General features: G+C 39.6%; 1 protein-coding gene across 9 annotated transcripts in view; it reads left to right on the top strand.

The window, feature by feature from the left end:
• Positions 1 to 15,218, top strand: part of CDH18 (cadherin 18) — an 896,035-nt gene that overhangs the window by 586,832 nt on the left and 293,985 nt on the right. For 6 of the 9 annotated variants that reach the window (XM_042859885.2, XM_065584264.1, XM_065584265.1 and 3 more), the window contains one exon: positions 1,353 to 1,423. The exons of the other annotated variants lie outside the window; for them this stretch is intronic. The gene's annotated coding sequence lies outside the window, so the exon portion shown is untranslated. The remainder of the gene's footprint in view (positions 1 to 1,352; positions 1,424 to 15,218) is intronic. 9 annotated transcript variants of the gene reach the window in all.

Here is a 15,218-nt window from a genome sequence, read left to right as displayed (position 1 = left end):
CAGACTGCATGGAGAACTGAAAATGGAACAATTGTAGGTGTAAGATTGTAAGGAATATATGCTTCAATGTGGTGACATCTCTAATGTATCGTAAGTGAGGAGTGATTAAGAGTCTTACCTGCATCTCTTTTTAAATGTTAATTAAATTAACACCATATGATATTTTGTAATGGAGTTACTAGAAACTGAATTTGCTTCATACTAGGTTAGTAAATATGTGACTCACATATGAATGCTAGTAAGAGTCAACTGAACTTTATTTGTTGACTCCAGTCATCTGACATGGGTCTGGGTTACTAGCCCTGCCACGTGACAGGAGAATAATACAGTAGGCCTAGCCTACCCATCCAAACAGATATATTACAGCTGCCATCACTGCCTCCACAGGGGAGAGGGACAGTTGTTGTCACCACTGAAGCTCCCATGCAGAGGAGGTATCTGCTGCTGTTCTGTCAGAGATTACACAACCCTATCCTGCTGCCCCTTCCACTCCACCACCATTTCAAGTAGAGAGCTGGGTCATAATTTGGGGGCAAGGCCAGAGGTGTCTTGAGGGGGCGGGTATGGGAGTGTTGCCTTTATGTGACCCTGAATGGGTCTAACTTACAGTGAAGTTGATTGAGAAGGGGATTCTACTTTCGTATGATGGGCAAACTACAGAGTTTGATGTTTTGGATTTGGCTTGAATTTGGCTGAGATGTACACCCTGAAGCTTGAGTGCTAATTGGAATGTCATCTGATGTATCCTAGACTTTTCCATAGGAAAATTTGACATCTCATAATCAGGGTCTCCTCCACATGTGACTTCTGCTTCCTGTCAGGCTGGAAATTTGTTCTTTTTCATACTGCACTATTTTGATTCTTGGGTTTCCAGTTGGTAACTGGAGGTGACATAGGATGGGGAGTAAATTAGGGAGGCAATTAATAAAGAAAAGTTAACTCAATACTCTGGAATGTTTAGGATTGCTCTTAAAAATGGCCAAAGGTGAGGGTGATGGATCTGATTTCTTTTTTCGTTACGCTGATAAACCCATCTGATCATTTTTTCCTGGTCAGATTTGAACTTTACACACTAACAGAAAATATTTGTGGCTAGATTTTGCACTCACACATTGTTATTAGCTTGTAGCAGGTAGGGGTTAAATGGAGTCCCCTGTCAGAAGGGAAAAAAAGGAACTTCCATCCCTATCTGCATTTCTTTCAGAAGAGAAGTCTCTGTGTCAATAGTATTTCCAAACAGATGTACCGATATCATTTATGCTACTCTTAACTCCAGCTCTGGGCAAGAGTTAAAAATCTCTCCCATTTTGCTAATGTATGATTTGTCATCGTCTTTTTTTTTTTTTTCCCAGCATTGCAGAAGCAGTAAGATTGGCTTGGCAGATTGAGTGAGAGAAGGGAAGCACACAGCTACCATTGGGCAGTAAGTGCCAGTTTTAAGTGTTATTTTCTTAGCCAACCAGCAATGCGTATGGCTTCTGGTTTTGAAGTGAATGGAGATGAGCAGGACGTTCAGAGTGATTGATTTGAAATGTGTTTAGATCTGCTGCTCAGCACTGGGAGTGCTACTGTCATTTCAATCACTTTGTAACACGCACACGTGTACAATCCAAACGGCTTCTAAACTGAAGTGCTCAGAAAAATGTCAAGATAGCAATTTGGCGGTAATCAGGGACCTGGACATAAGCACTGTACAGAAATATACAGTAAATTATTGATGTGCTACAAATTGAAAAGTGCATTAAGCAGCATTCGGGTAAACTGGTTCAGATACCAAGAAGTTTTAAATAGAGAATATTCAAAAATATTCAAAATCCCTCTAAAATTAGAGGGAGCAGTGCAGGCATGCGCACACAAATCTATGCCCTCAGAAGCTAGGAATGAAGCCATATCTGTCAGTTCTGTATGCATGCTACTAAAATGCCACTCTGTTTTATATTTCAAATGACTGTCAGCTTTGTTTGCCGTGTGCTTTGCTGCTAATTTACACTGTTTTGGGAATAATGCCAGCTTAAGTTTCCATTGCAAAATATAGATGGCTTCTATTTTTCCCCTTGAGAAAATATCTCTGCAGCGGAATACAACCTATAATAATAAACCTTAAAGGGCTTGATGGACTAAATTTGCAAACAGCGCATAATACGCTAAATTTGAGGGCTGATGGTGTACGAACATTTAGAATCATTTGCAGGTGCATTAAGCCCATGAGCTGCTTTCTGAAAATAATGCAGAGATTTTGCATGTGTGACTTTTCATGCCGCAATTATCAACTTCTTAAAGCACTCAACTCCCATGAATCAGTATAAGGGTGTCACTTGTGCACTAACTAGAGTTAAAAATTTGAGAGCTATTCAGGTAGAACTGTCTGGAAATTCAGTCGGGTGCTCTAGGTCTCAACATGCTGCTTCAAGTAATTAGGGGCTGGATTGTGCCTTTCACTTATGCAGAAGTGCAGATGAATAGGAGGGAATAAGGTCTCCCCTACCACCATCTGTGTGACTCATGTAAGAGACAGCCAGATTTGCAGTTCCTGCACTCCTGAGAGCACAGGATCTTTACCTCAGCTACTCCCCCTAGGAGCAACTGAGCGGAGGGGTTGGGGAGGGGGAGCAAGGGTTCCACCATGTCCATGTTCCATCTGGTCACGCTGTGAGAGAGTATAGTATTCCCATTATGTGGATGGAATAACTGACTCTCCTCCCTCCTCCCTCTCCCGCCCAACACACCACAACTCAGAGACCCACAATGCCTCTAGTGCTCTCCACCCCATCCAGGGTATGGTGCATCTCCACCCCACACCTTGCTATGGAGACTATGCTAAAAGCTCAAGCTAGCACTAACTAAATAAATCGTTAATACTAGCTTAATATAGTAATGGGAAGAAAGAAAGGAAGACAGAGATAGTGGCTACATCAGATGAATTACTAGGTGACATGGGGTGGTAGAAAAGATCGAATTTGCTTGAATAAATATGGGAACCATCCATATACCAACAGGATAATCTGGCAACCCATCTCCTACAATCAATAAAAAGGTGCCAATCATATGTTTGACATGAAATTTATCTGAAAAGGGATCACTTTGAAGGTATGGCTGCATTATTTCCTCAAAAATCAGCACCGGTGTTATGAATTAGAGAGGAGCATCCATAGAAATGTAAGAACAAGAGAAGTGATGATAAAACTTGTAATTAAGTGGGGGCGAAGAAGGACCAAGAAGGTGTGACCTGCAGCTCTTTGTTTGGGAGAATGTCTAGAGAAACTGGAGGCTCATGGGCTTATTAGTGGGAAATAGCCTCATTCTTATGTCACTGGCACAAACCTAGCCTAGTCCAATAGGGACCAAAAATTATTTCCACCCCGTGATTTTTTCGCACAGTGTGTGTAATGTGCAAGATAAAGGTATCCACGTTAGAAAAAACAAACAAAAGAACCCCACAGCTGGTACTCATTGTCACTCTTGTTTACAGTTTTAGCAGAGGAGCTGAAGACTGAAATCCTCTAATTCACAGGATATGTCAGCCCTGCAAAATGTAGGTTGGGATTGGATAGGCAGTGTGTGGAAAGCTTGCCCTACCACTGGCTGTGCTGTTCTTTTCCTGGTCACACATGGAGGATTTTAGACTGCAAGGCTGTCAATCCTGTGTCCTTCACAAGTAGAACAAAAATGAGGGGAAAAATAAAAACATCTGCCTAGTGCTCTGCATATTTACCCAGAGAGGGAGTATGTTGCCATTATTAATATACTGCCATTATTTTGTTTATCGCTCAAAAAGTAATTGGTGAGCAAATGTGAGCAGTGTACGTTGTGTACTTAACACCTACCACCACCCTTTATAGAATTTATATTATATGACTAGTCATCATTCACAGTTAAATAGTACATAAGCCATTATTTATTAAGATGTTTCCTACTCTGTCTGTTCAATGGGCCATAAAATACAGTTGATGAAACAATAATATTTTATTCTATTTTCTCCAAATAAAATGAAGATTGGTGCCCTAATGAAACATGTTCCCAAGAATCATCCTTATCCTACCAGGCATGTGTAGACAACTGCCCACTTCTGATGGACTTTGTTAGTGATGGTTATAGGGGTAAGAACTGGAAGACATTTCAAATCAACCCAAGATAGTTTTCAACAAATGTCAATGGTGTACAGTTCAAACATTCAGCGAGGAAAAGAGTATACACATTTAAATATGTATGATCTTAAAGTAGATGATAGAATACAGAGATTCCAAAGCAAGTTGGGCCAGATCCTCAGCACGAGGGGGAAACTTCCTGCTGCTCCAGTGATGCAGAGCTGCCCTAAAGCCATTTTAGCCAACTTCTGGAGGATTTCTCTAGTGCAGGGGAATCCCCAGGTAGAACAGATTTGCTGTGCCAGCTCCTACTCCAGCCTCTATCCCTGAAGCCAGCACTGGGGGCAGTAGTGGGGAAAAAACAGTGCCCCTGCTATCCCTGGCTGTCAAAATAGCCCCTTACAACCTTCAGGAAACTTTCTCAATGAGTTTAGCCTGGAATGTAGCAGCCCCAAACAGCAGGGTTGCAAAGGCAGTTTACAGCCATCTTTACACCCCATCTCTTCCCCTTATCTCCTCAGCTGCCTCAAAGGATTGAGGCCATGAGCTTGATATTATGGCAGGGGTGGCCAACCTGAGCCTGAAGAGGAGCCAAAATTTAGCAATGTACATTGCCAAAGAACCACAGTAATACCTCAGCAGTGCCCCATCATCTCCCCTCCCAGAGCCTCCTGCCAACTGGCAGCCCCGCCAATCAGCACCATCCCTTCCCTCCCCATATCTCCTGATCAGCTAGTTTGTGGCGTGCAGGAGGCTCTGGGGGTGGGGAAGCGAGGGCATGGCAGGCTCAGGAGAGGGGGTGGGAAGGGGTGGAATGGGGGTAGGGCCTGTGGCAAAGCCAGGGGTTGAGCAGTGAGCACCGCCTGTCACACTAGAAAGTTGGCGCCTGTAAATCTAGCCCCAGAGTCATTGCCTATACAAGGAGTATATTTACTTCTGAAAAGCCGCATGTGTCTCCAGAGCCACAGGTTGGCCACCCCTGTATTATGGTATGTTGTTTGCATATTAGCACCTGTGGTCACATTTCACAAACCGCATAGCACAGTAGCTCGTTGGGGGTAACTGTACTGCCATCAATGGTTCTAAGTTTTGCCAGGAAAAGTGAAGCAAAATTAATACCCCATTCTGTAAACATTTTATTTTATTTATCGGTAAAATCTCTGTTTGTACTCGTGTCTTGCACAATGGAGTCCTGGTCCATGACTAGGGTTCTTAGGTGCTTCAGTAATATGTAAAAAAGAATCTATATATTTTTACCAACAGTGGCAAATAATCAGAGAGGAAATACTAAAATGCAGGGATAGAAAGCTGTAAATAAAGATGTCTGATCCACAGTTTTCCTGACTGGGTGAGGAATAGCAGCATCATGTTGAAGATGAGATTGTAGGATTTGTGGGTTGAATATTTGTTGGCTGTTTTCATCAGGAATCAGTATCATGTAAAAGTTCAGAGACCCCTTTCAATCTAATATTCTTTTTCCTCATTTTGTTGTTCAGCAGGGGCCAGATTGTGCAATCTATGCCCGTTGGTGAGCAGGTACTCACATAGGTAGTCCCACTAAAAGCAAGGGGCTAAAATTTGGCCCCATAGAAATCAGTGGCAAAGCTCCCATTGATGTCAGTGGAGCCAGCATTTCATCCAAGGAGTTTACAAGGACCCAATTCTACCACCTGTACTCCCTTTGGGACTATTTGTGATGGAATAAGGAACTACGACACAGATGTGATGCTGGCAGAATCAGGCCCTAAATTATTTGAGGATTTGATTTTCTTCAAAAATGATCACAGCAGCACTATGATCATCTACTGTAACTTTCTAGTCAGATATCTTTCCTTCTGGGCTTGTAAATTGTAAAGCCAACATTTGAAACCTACAATCTGTAGCCAGCACTCTTTCTTCTAAAGAGTCAAGTCTTTAGGTCATTAACTCTCAGGTTTTGGAAATCATATCAGAGAGTCTTTTAAAGCTCAAGTCTGAGTCAGGGCTCAGGGTTGAGAAAACATCTGCTTTTAATGTTGCTGCTGGTCTGGTTTGGGGTGAAAATGGAAAAGTTTGTTTTTTGTAAACATCCTAATCATTCTGACCCTTTGGCACATCATAATAAATCACCGGAAATAAATGTGTCTGTGGGGCTAATGTGTCAATAAGAGGACTAAAAATAAAATGGGAGTCAGATTTCAAGGATATCTCCAGGCTAACAATCTTAAATCCAAAGCAATGAGAGCAGAGTGATCAGCAAGTGAGAAGGTCCAACGAGAGAAGAGAAAGCAAAGGATCACCTCATGCCAGGTATTAAACTGACAGACTGTCCCCTAGTCTATACATCTACAGAAGGAAGAAAATATTAAAAGGAGAAGAAAGCAGCAGGACTAAACCTCCTTAAACAGTCAAGGGTAGTGCCAAGCTATTTCTTGGAGCGAGCAGAAAAGGACAAACTCAGCTTAGATTATCAGATTTCTCAGTCTTTAAAGCTCTCCGTATTCATCCCATGCTCTCAGAAGAGCAACCAAGAAAACAGAATGGTTTCCAGAAGCAAAGAATAACAAAAGGCTGCTGAAATATGTGCAGTTAGGCAGTGATAGCAGAGAGCTGATGTATAAAAATCTACTCCCTTTACTTCCCACATGTATGTGGCCTCTACTTCCCTTCCCTCGCCCCCATTACTTTTTCCGGATGTTCACTCCTGGGTTTTTTAATGATTCTTGAACATTGAGTAGGATGATGATAAATGTTCTTTCTTTTCACTTACAGGAAATAGGTTAAGATCCAGCAGATACATAGGTTATACTTCAAGTTAGCTTCTGCATATAAAAAGTGTCTAGTAGCTTCTTTCAAATATTAAAAGAAATGTTCTCAGGCATACAACAAGTGATCTCATATATGGCTCCTAAAATGTCCTTCAACTCACACTTGAAAGCTTTATACGTATCAAATTCTGTGTCCAATTTTATAAAGAGCATTTCAAAAGAAAGTTTTATACTGTTTGGTTTGGTACTAGGGTGCTACTAATACAGTGTGAATGAGGAAAAAAAAGTTTTGAAAATGAATGCTATAAATGCCCTTAACGCTTCTCAGTATATATCAATCTGGAATGCCATCAGTCTACAGTTGACATGCTCCTCCTGCTTCCCCGTTCAAAAAACAAGGCTCTGATCCTGCAAATGCTTAGGTGTATGCTTAACTTTGAGCATATCAGTAGTCCCATTGAAGTCAATGAGCTTAAAGTTATGGTTTTAAAATTAAGGAAGTCCTAAATTAATGCAGAGTCAGGGCCTAATTTATTATGCCATTAGCTCTATTTTCCTATAACTTTTTTGAGGATTTCCTGGTTAAATTATTTGCATTGTTATTACTATTGGGCTAAATCCTGAGGTCTCTACTCCCATTTTTACTCATAGGAATTTGCCTGGGTAACAGCTAACATTGGGATTTTCACATGAGTTTAAAAGTTTGTCTGCACTTTGAGTCGGAGATGCTAATTCCAGCTGGAGGAGACATATGTGTGTACTAGCTCTGATCAAGCTGATTTTCTAACAATAAAGTGTAGCCATGGTGGGACATGAATGACTGGAAGGGCTAGCTGCCCCGAGTACATGCCCATCTGAGACCATAGGTGTGTTCTCCAAGTGTCTATCCCCTCACGCCTCTCATGCTACAGCAGTTTCATTTCAGTTTTAACACACTAGTTTGATCAGAGCTAGCGTGGGTATGTCTCCTTGAGCTAGAATTTACTCCTCCAGCTCCAAGCGTAGATGTACACTAAAGGAGTTAGGCACCTAAATTCCACTTCCTTCCATTCAATGGGATTTGGGTGCCTATGAAATCCTATGTAAATCCCAACCTGAGTGAAAATAGAGTAGAGACCACAGAATTCAGACCAAACCCATTAAGATATAATTGATTTGTTTTTAAAGATTTCTTGCTGCTTCTTTTTTTTTGAAGTTGTTTATATAATAAAACACAATTATTCAAGGAAGTAAGATGCTGTTGCTGTCATCTGGCAAAAAAAAAAATAGAAGAGTGTTTAAAATTTTATTTTTAATCAGTCTGTTTGGGCCTAAATACTGAAATGTCTTGCCGCCTCACAAAACACTGGGTACGAAAGAAAACAAAATCCCATGTTTAACGACTAACATATTTCTTACTGGGGTGAAGAGATGAATGAGAATCAAGATGACTTTAGATTGGGAGATTGTAGACTTGAATATTAATCAAAGTGTTTGTTTATTTGTTAGTATTGATTTGTTAAACTGAGTACTATATGTTCAGAGAAGGGATATAAACATTTGAATAAGGACTGAAAGAGCTTGATCATCTTTAATTTCTTCTTAGCTTCCTACCACAGGTGACCCCAGTATTTTGCATGCCGAGGCAAGAGTACAGAGACTAAAAGGCATGCAGCTTTTCAGAAATCAAGAAATATCAAATATTAAAATGAGGGCTAGATCTTCAACTCCTTGACTTCAGTAGACTACTTTCATTTACACTATCTGAGATCTGGCCCAAAATATTTTGAGAGCAAACTTACTTGGTTACCTCTTTCTTCTTTTGTCCTACTATTTCATTCATCATTCCGCCCTCCCCCCAGTCCTGTTGTATTTCATGATTCCTAGTTTATGGTTTGTAACTCCTTAAAAGTGGGTGTTTTCACCTTTCTTTATGGGGGGGGGGGTGTCTTTCAGTATGCCAGTGAGTTGCTGGTGCAGCTTTATCCAGGAGGCAGTCCTGTATTTTCTGCTCTTAATTGATATATTTGCTATAGTAGCTTCTTGTTACAATGTCTTTTTTTGCCAAAACAATTTTAGCGATTGAAAAATAGATACAGTAATGAAATAAACCCTTTAAACCTTCTCAAGGTTGGGAAATGATAAGGAAGAGAAAATTTGTACATAAATTATATTTATGCTTGCTTTTAGGGAAAATAATGCAAGGCAAAAGAAAGTCCCTCTTATGAATAGTGCAGTCATTGAACTGAAATGTAATAATCAAACCTACAAAGGTCTTTGGCTATTGTAGGTAATGAATACATGCAATAGAAAGGGAAACACGGGAAGAACTGAAATTAGTAGAGTTCTCCTTATGTGTTTCTATTGGACAAAAGATTGAACTAAACACACAAAACTCGATCTCTATATAGATGTAAGAGTTTTGATTGATGGTGAAACTGCATAATATTTAGGAAAGTGTGGCGTTTCTCATTCTTAAAAACCAGAAATAATTCAATAAGCTAAGAAGTCAAAACTGCCATAACTGTGAGATTTTCTTGTCTTGGTCCAACCGCCAGTGTAGATTTTTGTGAATTGATAATTTATCCTGACATTCATATTTGGCATTTTCTCTGTGCTTAGTTGTTTTGTGTACAGTCATAGTGTGCCACCTTAGGTTGTGATTTCTTCAGCACTCACAAGCTAAGGAGAGATATGCTGGACTGGCCCTTTCCTGGGAGACCTTCAAGAAATTCCTCCACAGCAGGAAGTGGTGGTTTTGGTCAAATTAGTGCTGCTTGTATATACAATATTCTTTCTATAAGTCTACAGATGCAGTACATTGCAAATGACCATAACTGTAAATAAAAATATTATGAACTTTTTTTGCTCCGGACTTGTATATTGTATAACTTTTACTTCATTGATGTGGCCATGTCTTCACTACAGTGTTAACTAGGGTGATCAACAGTTTGGTTTGGCTCTGAGCACCTGTGTTAATTTAGCCTGAGTGTGGGGGCCATACTGAAAGGCCTCCCTGCATGACTCTGACTTCACTGGTGCAGCACTCACCTGTGTGAGGCATTAGGACTTCTGGGGGCATATCCCATGGTCCTCTGAGTCTTTCCTAGTGAATTGTGGGAAAACATGTCTGTTCTGGGCATACAGGGGAATGTGGGAAAGCATTGGAGGATTATCAACTCTCAGGTGATTTAGCCTGGCTCCTCAGTGCGAAGTGGGCAGGTTACCAGCTCAAGTGAAAGCGTATATCCCAGGATGGGCCAGTTAGCCCAGGTTGAAAGCACAGTCAAACTCAAGTCAGAGGGTTTTGTGTGTGAAAAGGAGCCAGGTTAGAGATAACACCCAAGTAAGAGCCTTAACTCTGCGGTAAAGACAAGGCCTGGAAACTTTGAGTTTAAATTTATCCTGACAATATATAACTCAATAGCACCATGGTTCAGAAGTAAGTATGGAAAATCCAGAAACAGCTAATAATACACAGGCAATTCAAACTCCAGAATGGAGTTGTGTTTCACTGATTACTCATAAACATGTGCAATATAGATCCAATGGCAGCTCCATGATACAAGGTTTGCACATTCCAAAAACTGAGGTTCTGCTGAAAGTCATGTGAGTTCAGAGAAAACATTCAAAAGAGAAAAAAAATATATTAAAACAGAAAATGTTTTTGTTCTGGGATATCAATCTACTTTATGAGTCTATTGAACCAATGTACAATAGAGAGAAACTATCAGTGTGTAAATATATCCACGCATATTACTTAGCATTGCATGTATGTTCTGAATTGGTGATAAGCCGGTGATGGGCGGAGGAAGGTGAATAATTACAAAAAGAATCGCAACACATTATATTTGTCAGATCATAAACCCAGCTGTCAGAAAGGTGAATAATTAAATTATCAAATTATTTTTTTAATTGAAATTCTGTGTCTATATTGCCCACATAGTATTGCTGACTCTGGATAAGAGACTTACATGGCTCATCTACAAATTGAAACTTTCATTGTGCTTATCCATGCTGTAAAACTAGGCATTGTGAAAGTTATCTTGCACCTGCACTGTGGAATTTATGTTGCAAACATGTAATAGAAATTATGTACTAGCTGTGCATTCATTGTGAAAATTAGGATTTGCACACATTATGAAATTGTATTGTATACACTACAGATTTGTGTTTTGCAAGTATGTATATGAGAATTCGCCAAACACTATGTATTTATTGTATATGTATAGGTATATATCTAACTCTCTCTCTCTATATATATATATACACACACACACACACACACACACACACACACACAAAACAAACTCAGAAGCAATTCCTGTGCTCCTGACTTATTTTTAGTAACAATGTGCTAGTGTACAGACTGAAAAAAAACCCCACAAAACAAAAACATCTATATATCTATATATATATCTATAAATAGATATATCTATAATAGATATATATATTATTAAGTAGCGGTACAACAATATTAGATATAAAACAATTCTCTGCTAGCGTAAATTGGTGCAGTGAGATCATTATCATCATATAGATGACTTCAATAGGGCAGGGATAGTTCACATCAACAGAGAATTTGGCCCCAAATTACCTGCAGATATACAATTTTGAAAAGAATGCAAATACGCTTTTATTACGTAAATAGGGTAAATATTTCCCTACCCATTAGTAAAATTTAAAGACTTTTTCCCCCCTGCTAGAGTACATTTCTTGTTGGAAGGCTTTGATGCAGATATAATAACCACAAATATTACTTTTTAAAATGTAGTCTTTAGATAGATTTCTAAGTTAAAATATCATGTCTTGTACCTTTTAAAAAAAATGTTTTGAGACCCTTCTTTATCAAACTTTTGTATGTGGAGTTCATCTGAGTTTCATTTATTTGCAACAGTAACGCTGAGCAAATTTGTAAGCTGAAAAACATATAAGGATGCTTTTTTGGACTACTCTAGAGATTTTCAGTGACTGTAGGCAATGTATTAATAGCAGATACACTAGCTTCTTTTAATAATAGAAAAATCACAGGTTTTTCACGTCCTAAAATAGATAACCTAGTTATCCGGATAGTGGGAATCCTCCAGCACAGTAAATGACTTTAAATGTAAGATGTTCTCTGCAAATCCATTCAGCCAGTCTTGTTTGCCCCAAGGGTGAAAAGTTCCAGGAAAATGCTTGATGCTTGTATTCGTTTCTGCTTCAGAGTGACAATACAAATAGTTATTGCTAAAAACAGAAATGAGATTTTCTCCAAAGTAACTAAGAAAAAATTAAAATGTGACATTTAGCCCTTTATTTTCTCAGTTTGTTCTGGAAGGCTTCTGAACTAGATTTGGTATTTTTCTAATTGTCAAGGATTCTTTTCCTGCCAAGATGGTGTAGGTAAGTCACATATGTTTTGTGTTTGCAGAACTAATTTTGGATGGACAATTCCAGTACTAAATAATATCAGACCCAAGGTTTTATTTGTTTAGTTTTTGACGGGCAGCTGTCTCCTTTCTTCCTACCCCCACTGAAACACACATCTAGCTGTCTGTCTAATACACAAAAAACTACATTAAAAGAAAATTATTACATTTGCAATGAAAGCACTCAGGAGGTAGGAAATTCCAGAATTGGGGTTGTCTATGTTTGCCCCACTTGTGCGTATGTATTATGATACACTGTTTAATTTCATGATCATATGCTATTTTTCCCCACGGTATTCCTGCCTCATTCAGTGCACAGAATAGACAGTGCTCAATTAATGAGAAGATATTGAATATTTTATCTCCATTGTTCAATACAGTATATGCTCCCCCCCACCTTATTTATTGCACACTGTTCAAACTATGCTCTGAAGACAGAATTATGAATTTCCTCCTGGGTTTTCCTATGACACGTGTCTACAGTTGTGAGTGTTTAAAACATGTTAATGAATTTATTTTCACAAAAGTGCTATGAGGTGAGGGGCTATCATCTCCATTTTACAGATGCAATACTGATGCACAGAGAGAATAAGGTCAAAAGTACCTGCTAATTTTGGGTGCCCAAGTTGAGAAACTTCAAAACTGATTTTGCAGAGTATTTAGCTTTGTATAGCACTTTGTATGTTCAAAGTACAACGCTTATTGACTTCAGACCCAGCTATGAGAGCTCAGCACTTGGACAAATCAAACATCAGGAGGAACATACAATTAGCGACTATCTGTGAAAAGTTTGGTTCACGTGACTTCTCCAGTGTCAAATAGGAACTCTGTGGCAGAAAAACAGGAATAGAATCCAAGTCTCCAGGGTAGCATTCAACTGCCTAAACCACAAGACCATCATTGCAGGAAGAGAGAGGATGATGTTTCTTCCATCCCCTGCCTTATTCACTACATACTTTTCAACTTCTGCAACATGGGAACCACGCATCCTACAAAAAACATCCCCTTTCAATACATGACCTTGATTCATACCTAGAGCACCATCCTATGCACAAAATGCGGCAGGGATCCTGTGGGAAAAAATAGCATGTGATCATGTAATTAAAGGCTGTATTATAATGCATATGCAAAAAGAGGCTGAACTAAGATTGCATAGGCAACCTTAATCTGGCATTTTCTAATTTTTGAGTCCTTGTCTTTGCAAGCTTAATATTTTTAACATGAGTATGAAATAATCTCTCTTATTGGAACAACTTCTGTTTGTGAAAGAGGCAGGATTTCGTGTTTACACAGAGCTCTTCCTCCAGTCAGGGAAAAGTAATCAGAGTGTCACAACTAAAGACAAGGTGGAACAGATTAGGAGTTAAAATGTTGCAAACGACCATTCAGGATGAAGTGGACAGTTAACACATCTGCATTCTTAGGACAATCTGTCAGCCACTAACTCTCATTTGTCCTGTGTGTAACAATCTGTTCCTCCTTGTACTTAGCTGTGACACTCTAGATATGTCTGCACTGGAATTGAACACCCATGGCTGGTCCATGTTAACTGACTTGGGCTCTCAGGGCTCAGTCTATTGGGCTATTTAACTGTGGTGTAGACACTCACTCTGGAGCCTGGGCTCTGACACCCAAATCCCAGGTTCCAGCTTGAGCAGGAATTAAAATTTCTGCCACTAAAATTCACTGGGACATTGTGACCTGTCTTCCATGTAGACATAGGAACTGCATGTTACAATAGTAGCAGCCTGGGACTCAAATGATTACTCTCACTTTTCAGAGTGAGGGAATCCCAGCCTAGGGACAGATGTTAACATCCCTTCACATTTTGTGAAAGAGCTGGAAAATGTTAGAGGGTTAACACTAACGGCCTAAATATTGAAACTGTTGAACAAAGTGAATAACACTCCCTCTTTAAAGTCTGATCTTTCTGAGTTAGATACTGAGATTCTGCTTTGTGATACAAGAAACATCCCCCACACAATTCCCCTGTTGTACGGTGGGGGGCGGGAGGCATCTTTTGGAGAACCAACATAACTGCATTATACTGCCCAAACACCACTGTAGTAAGAGACATATTAAGGGCAGAAAGATGGATAGCTGGAATAATGGCCTATAAAGAACCATTTCAAACCAGTGTTATTTAGAGCAGCCCTTGGGTTACTCTAGTTTTGCATCTGGCTAAAAAGGACTCTGGCTCTGTACAGAATTTGTTACACCTTTTCCAACATCTAGCTCTCCTTACCTGCACCCAGCACAGGAAAGGAGTAACAGAATTTAACCCTAATGCAACTTACCCCTTAAAAGCTGACTTTAAAAGCTTCCAGATACTAAGCAGCATTTATTCTACCTCCAGCAAGATGATAGTCACTAAAATCCTGGAGGAATTGACGTTTGCAGAAAAAGGATCTGAAAACCTGTGCCCATAAGGGTTAGCAAGGGTTACTATTAATGACTGAAATCCCAGGCATCATAAGATTTATAGTAGTGGTTTCTAAACCCAGAAACCATCTGAAAATGTACTAGGTAACAAGGCACAGAAGGAGGTTGAGGTGGGATGTAGTCAACAGCCAGTTATAGGAATTTCTCCTTGAAAGTTTGAGTTTAACCTGTAGGCATTGGCTCACTTATAGCATTTGTGAAACAACCCATAGGGTTCAAGTCACAAGCCATTTCATGTACCAACCCCACCCCCTTAACTACAGCTTTCATAAAAGCTGTAACAATTCCTATGGACCTATCCTGTTTCAAATTAGAAACTAATGTAGGTCCACAGCCTCTGTAACAGAAACTGTAGAGTTTGAAGATTAATAGAGGAATCCTGATGTTTTCTCCCTGCTTCTCATCAACACCTCCTGCAGCTAAACAGCAGGATATTTATAGACTGAGTTTCAGGATATGTTAAATTAGCAGAGAGTGACTGTGTGGAACTTTCACTGAGACAGGAGCAATTTACTCCCACTTTCAGCCACCACTCAGAACACAGCTGGCAATTA

The sequence above is a fragment of the Chrysemys picta genome, chromosome 2 (assembly GCF_011386835.1).
Source record: "Chrysemys picta bellii isolate R12L10 chromosome 2, ASM1138683v2, whole genome shotgun sequence".
In the NCBI taxonomy this organism is placed as follows: domain Eukaryota; kingdom Metazoa; phylum Chordata; order Testudines; family Emydidae; genus Chrysemys; species Chrysemys picta.
The sequence above is the reverse complement of the archived record's forward strand: the minus strand, read 5'-3'. Positions and strand labels throughout refer to the sequence as shown.